Here is a 6,720-nt window from a genome sequence, read left to right as displayed (position 1 = left end):
TGTGGAATGAGATAATGACCATTTGCCCTTCACTCTCTTCCTGTGATGGGTCAGTTTTCATTTAACAGCTTGGCAGCCTGCCAGTTTGCTGAGGGGGCCAAATATGACAAGTGCCTACTTGTCAGCAAAGGAATGTGAGCCTGCCTCTGAAGTCACATCAAGTAATGAGCTTCTTCTTTTTTTTTTTTTTTTTAACTGAAGTATAGTCAGTTTACAATGTTGTGTCAATATCTGGTGTACAGCATGCTTTAGCCATACTTACACATACATATGTTCGTTTTCATATTCTTTTTCATTATAGGTTACTACAAGGTATTGAATATAGTCCCCTGTACTCTACAGTAGAAACTTTTTTTAACCTATTTTATACATAGGAGTTAGTATCTGCAAATCTCAAACCCCCAATTTATCCCTTCCCACCTCATTTCCCCTCTGGTAGCTGTAAGTTTGTTTTCTATGATGTCTGTGAGTCTGTTCCTGTTTTGTAAATAAGTTCATAAAAATATGGAACTCCACAAATTTGTGTGTCATCCTTGCGCAGGGGCCATGCTAATCTCTGTCTCGTTCCAATTTTAGCGTATGTGCTGTTGAAGCATAAGTACTGGGCTTCTGAGCTCTTCTCCTGGACTAACTGGTTGACATCTGTCTCATTCTGGCCAGAGCCCTCACTGAGAGACCCGCGGCCATTTGATGGAGGCTAGTCTAGTGGAAGCTTCTGGGCCTGCTGTCCTGTTGGCTCGGAACAGGGATTCCCAGGGATGAAGGGAAGAGAGAGCCTTGTCTTTGTTCTCCAGGCACCCCCATTGTGCACACTGCAGATGCAGATCTGTTCTGGCAACCACACAGGCAGCTGAGCAAATACATGAAGAAGAGAAGTCTCTTTCTGGAGAATGAAACAGAATTCATTATCTCCTTTTAGCTCTCTCAAACTTTCCATTCTGTGGCTTGTGCCAATGTGCCCCTGAGCTTAAGACTTTGGCATCCGCATTGACTGCTTCCTCCTTTCAGCCCTTCAGACTGAGCCAGTCATCCAGGCTTGTCAACTGTGCCTTCAAAGTATCCCAGGGTGATGTCCTCTGCATTTCTGCTTTGCCTTTGGATCGTCACTCAGATGGGTACCGGGGCCCAAATGTCTCTTTCTTTCAATAGCTCTAAACTACCTACTGCAGTGACTCCAAATTTGGTCATCTACCTTTCAAGACCTTGTAAAATTGGTCTTTATTTTCCAAAGCTCTCCAGCGCTAGTCCTGCCACATACACACACGCACACGTGTGCACAGACACATACCCACGCTCCTGTGTGTGCACACCACGTCCTGGACTGTCACCCACATTTTATTGCCTCCTCTACAGTTTTGGATGTTCTTTGTGATCCTTTCTTTTCTGGTTTAACCCATCCTATAAGGGAAACTTGTCTGCCACCTCGGATGCCAGTCCCAGTAATCTCTCTTTTCTCTATTTCCACAGGCTGTTATTTTCAGAGACAAGCCACACCTCTGTGGTAGCTGCATGTTCCAGCTCCCTCAGGCTTCTAGAATCCCTCTGCACTCCAAACATCTTGGGGAAAACAAAACCAGAACTGACTGACAGTAACGCACAGCCCTGAGGGCCCAGCTCACAAACGCTGCTATCCAGAGCCACAGTCCTAGGGCCTCATCTGCGGAGACTCATGGTTTGCTGGGCAGAAGGAGGAGCGCCCGCTAATTGGTTACGACCACAGAGATCAACCACAGAAGCTCCCAGTAAGACAGGTAGGATAAAAAGCAACAGAAGGCTGGGAGAGAAGACAGTCGTGTGGTAAGTGGTGCTGGATGTGATTAGAAGTGGCAACGGGAGTTATGAGCAGCAGACACATTGCAGTGGAGAAAAAGTCGATGATGAAGTGACAGAAGATATCTGTGGTCTGTGGGGGTGGCGACAAGTGCTCTCTCTCTCTTTCCCTCCCCCTTCCTGCAGCAGTCCTTAGAAACAAGGGAGATTCTGGGGAAAGCAGCAGCCTCCTGCCCTGCCCTGAAGGCATGGGTCAGCCGCTGCCAGGGAAGTCAGCTTGCGGAGCACCTGGCAACAGAGCTGATATGACCACCTCTGCAGTGATCTGATCCTACAGGGACCAGGCAGGTCATGTGACTGTGCAAAGTAGGGCAAGTAAGAAGGATAGAGAGGGGTAGGGACCACAACAAATGGAAGAGCACACTTCATCTAGAGGCGTCGTAGTGCACATGTAGATACTGGGCAGGCCAAACAAGATGTGTACTTGGGACAAACACAGCCCACAGGCACCCTGCGTGTCACCTCTGCTTCCCTCGGTGTGTGTGCGACACGAGGACTGATGATGGGAATGATGGCGCTGAACTGTTACCTGCTGGTTAAGCTCTTTCAGACGACCAGAACTAGCGTGATCTGATGGGGCTATTGTAAGTGGATCTGGGGAGGTAAGCTAGGTGACATGGCTTCACCAGCCACAGAGCCTGCTCAGCGATCAATCAGGAATCATTGCAGCTCCTATGGCTCCACAAAACTCTAGAAGGTCAACAGTGGAGGGACCTGAACATCTTATTGGTCCCTCAGTAGCAGCCATTTTTGGCTTAAAGGCTCTGCCACAGTTGCAATTCTCCTGCGTTACCCTATGACTTTCAGCTTTCCTTCATTTACCTCTTGGTTTCTGCTTATTCCTGACTTACATGACTTCATAACAATTGCTTATTCATGACTTGTCTTCCAAGTACCTACCCACCTCCATCAGCCAGCTTCCCCTTCGCACTCTCATTGGCCAGGACTGGGCCACCAGAGCTGCAAGACAAGCTGGGAAATCAAGTACCTAGCTCTCCATCTAGATGGACAGCATCTTGTTTCTTGTGCGTAGGGATTTTCTCACACTGTGTGTACACCAATATATTCCTAGTTCGATGCGTCATACAGCATTGGACATCTTAGGCAGGAAGTGTGAGATAACAAGAAAGTACAGAAATAAGTGTAGCTCTTGTCGGCTGAAATAAAATGCAAAACCTAAAAGGTGAGAGTTATGTTTTATTCAGTGGATTTTCTTAGAACTCAAGCCCAGGGCACAGCATCTCAGATCACTCTAAGTAACCTTTCCAAAGTGGCAAGGTAGAAGCCAGGATATATGACTTTTGGCATCAAAGGCCAGGTGGTCAGAGCATAAAAAGATTACTCTTAATTAAAGAAAACCAGTGTTTCAAGTTAAGGAATTTAGCACTTTTCTATGTGTGGGAAGGTGCAAAGTCCTGGGCTCATTGAAATCATTCCTTTGATAGGCACCTAGCTGTGTAGGGCCTGTATCCTGTTCTGCATCCTGCCTCCCCTCATGGGGCACTGCTGGGACGGGCTGCCTGCTTGTCTGCATTCTGAGTTCCCTCCGCTCACTGTCAGAGTGGTGGCAGCAGCTGATGACTTGATGGTTACAGCACTCTTTGTTTACCGATACGGCTGGCAATATTTTTCATTTACACTCTGAATACCAGCTTCATCATATACTGACTCTGTAATCTAAAAACAATTAACCTTACTGAACGTCTTTCCCTTGCCAGGTGAAAGAGAGTACCAAATACCTCCCTTGCTGGGTTGCTGTAAGGATTAAATATGGCAATGTTTTTACACTTCCTAGTCCTGAAGAGATACCCCCAAATGGTAACAATTTTATTGTGGTGCGCTGCCTTCTGTTTGATGGACATGTGTGGTAGGGGGACATCTTAGTAGAAGAGAGTAGAGCGTAAAGGTCAAAAGCACAGGCCCTGAAGTCAGGCTGTTGGGCCCAGACCCATCCTCTACCACTTACTGTGTGACCTTGGAGAAGTTACTTGGCCTCTCTGAGCTCCAGTTTCCCTATCTGTAAACTGTAGATAATAATAGAACAAATTTCCTAGGGGTGCATTTGGAAGAAAAGACGAGAACGTGCCCCTAAAGCACTGGGCACTGTACTGGGCACAGAGCTTGCACACCGTGAGTGTTGGCCATTATTAATATTGATTGCTCTTTTTTCTCCCTTGGCCCAGAACTAACACTTATTGAACCAGAAGAGCAAATGCCTTGCCATTGAAATTCCTTAAAAGCAAATAGTCTGCAATCATGTAAAATACACACACTATTATAACTGGAAGCAGCAGCAAACCAAGACTGAGGTGTTGGGATGAGATGATCTGCCGTGGATTCAACCAATAAGAGGGTCCACTGTCTGTAGTGAATTGTTTAAAATAATTTAAAAAAAAACCCAGTATGATTAAAAATTGCTCCGCTTTTGTTTTCTGGGTTCTTTTTTTGGTAGTGATGGGGGGTGCGTGAATTAGGTTTATTTATTTATTTTTGGAGGAGGTGCTGGGGATTGAACCCAGAACCTTGTGTGTGCTAAGCGTACACTCTACCACTTGAGCTATACCCACCCCTTAAATTGCTCTGCTTTTGATTGTCACCATGTGGCAACATTACTAAGCAACGTAAGTGATAAAATAGCGTCCCCCTTCCATGTTTGCTAAGTTTCTAAAGGATGGCCGCTATTAGTTTCAAGTTAGCACATTGTTATTACTTATCCTTTAATAAATACTGTGTTCTACTGGAGAACTCCCAGATACACAGTCAGCCGCCGACATGCCCAGGCTCAGGTGCTCACAGTTTGGAATCCCTTCATTTTGTCTCCAACCCCTACAGCCCTGCATACTCCTGGGGCAAAACAATAGACTCAGAATCAAGGATGAGAGCTCAGGGCCTGTAAAGACAAAGAAGTGAAACCTGAGTTACTTCAGTTCTGCGTGATTTCAGGGAATTTGTCTTCAATTTAAAGTTAGAACAGTTGGCGGGAGGGCACAGCTCAAGTGGTAGTGTGTTCACTTAGCATGCGTGAGGTCCTGGGTTCAATCCTCAGTACCTCCTCTAAAAAAACATAAGTAAACCTAATCACCCCCACTCCCCTGACTAAATAAATAAATAAATAAAATTAAAAAAAAAAGTTAAGATAGCTAACAGAGGGTGAAGTGTGATAGTTTTGTTTGGCAGATGCAAATTTTAGTTCATGTATTATATATATATACATATTTTTTATTGAAGTATAGTTGATTTACAATGTTGTGTTAGTTTCTGGTGTACAGCATAGTGATTCAGTTATACATACGCATGTTCCTTTTCATATTCTTTTTCATTATAGATTATTACAACTATTGAATATAGTTCCCTCTGCTATACAGTAGGAACTTGCTGTTTATCATACACATTTTATCACAGTTGAGTGACCTTTTAAAGTGGAATCACTCTTTTAAAAAAGTGAAATCACTTTTAAAATTAAAGAACAAGTCAAGAAGATTGTGCTAATTTCTGATTAGTACAGAATTCGTGCCAAAAATAATTTCGTTATGTACAGGAAGATGTTAAAAGTGATTTTCTCTGATTAAATTAAGTTTTGCTGCCCTGGTGCTGCTATTAGCAAAGATGGGAGAAAGCAGAGGAAAGTGAACAAGCTACTGTATTTCATTCATCAGGCCTAAAATGTATGCCTTTATTCACTTTTTAACCTATCTGAAATCACAATGCCTCTCTCAATCACCAACTGGCCCAGTAATAGTCATATGACACACTGTCACCATTGAGTCTGGTCATCAAAACTAGCAATAACTTGTAAGAAAATTCAGGTGACAGTAATGGAGTGCTCTTTAAGAAATGCTGTAACAGCAACAGCCTTGATGGAACAAAGAGGGCTATGGGGAGGGCAGAAGGGAAGGATGCCGAAAACTACGAGTGACTTAGAAGAGTCAAATTGTGACTAGGAAATTTTAGGAATAGTTGAAGCAATCTGTTTCGCTTTTTTGGGGATATATAAATGCATAAGGGTGATAGAAAATAAATGTTGGAGTCTAAGGATGCTCTTTCAATAAATAGAATTTTTTTAAATTGAAAAAAAAAAAAAAAGATTTGCTCTGTTGACTAAAAAAAAGTAGACAACCTAAAAGTTAGCCTCACTGAGAACTGTAGCCTGGGAAGGTGGCCTCTCAGTAGCTCGGAGGCACCATTCCAAAGAGATAAGGGAAGAGCCAGGATATATAGGAGTTTTTGCTGGAAAAAAACAAAAAACCAAGTAGTCAAACATCAACAGATTACTGCTAATTATAAAAAAAAAAAACAAAACACAGACATCTCAAGCTAATTTTAGTGCTTTTCTATGTATGGGAGGATGCAAGAATCAGGGCTTATTGAAATTATTCCTTTGATATGCACTGTAACTATCTAGCCAGTGTCCTGTTCTCCATTCTGAGTCCCCTCAGGATGCACCGTAGGGGGCAGCTGCAGTGGCTGATGGTGCTTGGCTGCAATATCCTTTGTTTACTGAAATGGGAGGCGACATACTTTGTCCACAGCTCCACAGCAAACACACTCGCTATGCCACTGCACAGGAATAGGAGGGACCCTCAGGAGAATTGAGCCCAAGCCCCTCACTTTACAGCTGTCCTAAGGGACCTTGTCCCAGGTCACCCAGACAGGGGGCAGAGAGAACTGGATGGAAGTTGCCTGCCTGTTTTTCCATCTGGCTGGACTAGTTTTTCCATCATTCACTCTCAAGCAAACTGAAATGGTACTAAGTGTCAGGCTTCGCAAACTATGATAAAGAACCAATTTTTTAAAATTTAATCAGATATTAGTACGCAGCTCAGGCCACTCGTGGCTCATCATGAGAGTTCGCGTCATCTAAAATATCTCCCCCGGCTCAGAAAGACAAGT

At 43.8% G+C, this 6,720-nt stretch overlaps 1 non-coding gene across 1 annotated transcript; it reads right to left on the bottom strand.

Moving 5' to 3' along the window:
• Window positions 1–496: 496 nt before the first annotated feature.
• Window positions 497–602, bottom strand: LOC116665146. Its single transcript, XR_004321709.1, has one exon. It is a non-coding gene; the product is annotated as a U6 spliceosomal RNA (small nuclear RNA).
• Between the last annotated feature and the right edge of the window lie 6,118 nt (window positions 603–6,720).

Source organism: Camelus ferus, chromosome 7 (assembly GCF_009834535.1).
Source record: "Camelus ferus isolate YT-003-E chromosome 7, BCGSAC_Cfer_1.0, whole genome shotgun sequence".
Classification (NCBI taxonomy): Eukaryota; Metazoa; Chordata; class Mammalia; order Artiodactyla; family Camelidae; genus Camelus; species Camelus ferus.
The sequence above is the reverse complement of the archived record's forward strand: the minus strand, read 5'-3'. Positions and strand labels throughout refer to the sequence as shown.